Source organism: Enoplosus armatus, chromosome 20 (genome assembly GCF_043641665.1).
Source record: "Enoplosus armatus isolate fEnoArm2 chromosome 20, fEnoArm2.hap1, whole genome shotgun sequence".
Classification (NCBI taxonomy): domain Eukaryota; kingdom Metazoa; phylum Chordata; class Actinopteri; order Centrarchiformes; family Enoplosidae; genus Enoplosus; species Enoplosus armatus.
Window position 1 is genome coordinate 1567835 of NC_092199.1, and position 2166 is coordinate 1570000.

Here is a 2166-nt window from a genome sequence, read left to right on the forward strand (position 1 = left end):
TACTGACACTATTATCATGCAACACATCTTTTATCCCTCATGACCAAGCCGCTTGTAGCTGAGTTTGTGTCTTTGGAAAAAGCAGCAGACATTTCCAATAATCTGAATAAAGTTTGCAGATGAGAAAAAAAACAAAAACAGTTTCACAACAAAATCCACCTTCAAAAAGTTTCATCTGCAGGCTGATGATTCTTTGTGTTCCCATGACGGACGATAATTTCTCAGAGAGAAAAGAAAGACGGAGCAGGAAGTACTGAAAGTAGCAATTTTTATTATTTTAAAATTATGTACAGGTAACCAAAGACATCAGTCTGCAAATTGGTACAAAGATCAAGTTTTCCTGCAGTTGGCTTGTTAAGAAGCTCTCTGTCCGTCTGTCCAAAACAACAACACGACTGGGAGAAAAGGCTTTAGAAAATGAAAAATAGAGTCAGATTCAGAAAAGTAGAGTCTACTGGTCTAAATTTAAATTGAATGCCCCCACCCCACCCACAATCCCACCCCCATTATCCATGAGCCTCTCCTCCTACATGAGGAAATCAATCTATGTACAAGAACTATGTACAAAAAGCTCTTCCATTCCTTCTTCCAGACGTCTGTGAATAAAGCTCTTGGAAACTAAAAAAAAAAAAAAAAAAGGAGTGTGAGGGTTAAACTGTGTGTGTTTGTGTGTGTTTGAGTGTGTTAATGATCACAGAGGAACAGACAAGTAACGGGATGAACATGCTCAATGACACGTGCTTTGAACTATTACTACTGATGAAATTCAAAAGAAAAAAAAAATACACAATTATATCTTAAATTTTCCAAATCTAAACATCAAATCAAACAGAAAATGGCATCTCTGTCCCACCCAGGATTATTTAAGAAAATACAAACTACGTAACTACAGGCTTTCTGAGTCTTTCTGGGGGAACACAGAGACACATTGTTGGTACACTTTGGAGAAGTTAAAGGAACAAATTATTAATTCTAACAAAAAGCTTTAAAATGTGATTTTGCTCAGACGAAGGTGTCACGTTTTATTTTGTCAAACACCGTCAGTTTTGTTCTCTGTTGTGCCAAGGATTATTTTGGAAATTATTTTTTTCTTCATATTACGTTATATATATATATATTCAAGTAGGAAGCCACATTTTTTCATATTCAGCATCTCTTTTACATCCTTCCTCTGCGTTTCACCCCACCAGCTCGTCTTCAACACGGCAAACAAGATGTAACAAAATAAAAGTTGGTATCACTTTCTAATAAGGCAGCCTTTATAAATGGGTTATTAAGTCGTAACTACTGGCATTATTGATGGTTTATAAATGACTTACTAGCCGTTAAAGGGGCACACCAACAATTTTATACATTAAGTTCATTCAGTTAAACACTACTTGTGAAAACACTTATGTATTCTGTGTCTCTCGAGGAGTCTGAAAACAGTCTGAAAACAACTCTGATAGCTGATTGGTGTTGCTCAAATGCATTCTGGGAACGATAATGCAGGCTAAGAGAAACGCAGTTTTCCATAAAGTGTAACTATAAACTGTGAACTGCAGGAAGGCTACAGCTGAAATTTTTCCATCTAAAAACAACCAAACGGGAAGAAAAAGTATCAGCTTTTCGTTTGAAAGCCCCTCCGCTGGCGGTTCGGTTCAAACCAAAGCAAAGCAGCTCGTCTTCACCTCTCAGACCGGGGCGCCTCGGCTGCCCTTGTGCTGTAATTGAAGGCTTTTCTCCGAGCGGCGAGAACACACGCGGGCGGTAATTGAAAGGACCTGAAGGAGGACGGGTTCTGGTCCGGAGGGCTCAGGTCCCGCCGAGACACAAAGCTTTGATGTTGAGCGATCAATTGTTTGAAAGCAAAAAGTTTCTACTTTTTTTGCGTGAGGGGTCGTTCAACGTTTTCAGAGAGTTTTAACAACCTTGAGAGTCATTCTGTTTTCGTCTCAGGTGTGTTGTTGGGTGCCGACTGACTGGAGTGGGCTTGGCATGCTGGGAGAAGCACCTGTTTCCATAACGGCACGAGAAGAACAACCGATTTAGAATCAGCTAGTTTGCCACAGAGGTTGAATAGGGAAGAAAAGCTCTTAGTTCAAAGAGAGAAAATGTCTGCTTATATACAGATGAAAAACACCTAAAAACAGACCTCATGCAAACATTTACAGGCAGTCCCACCTT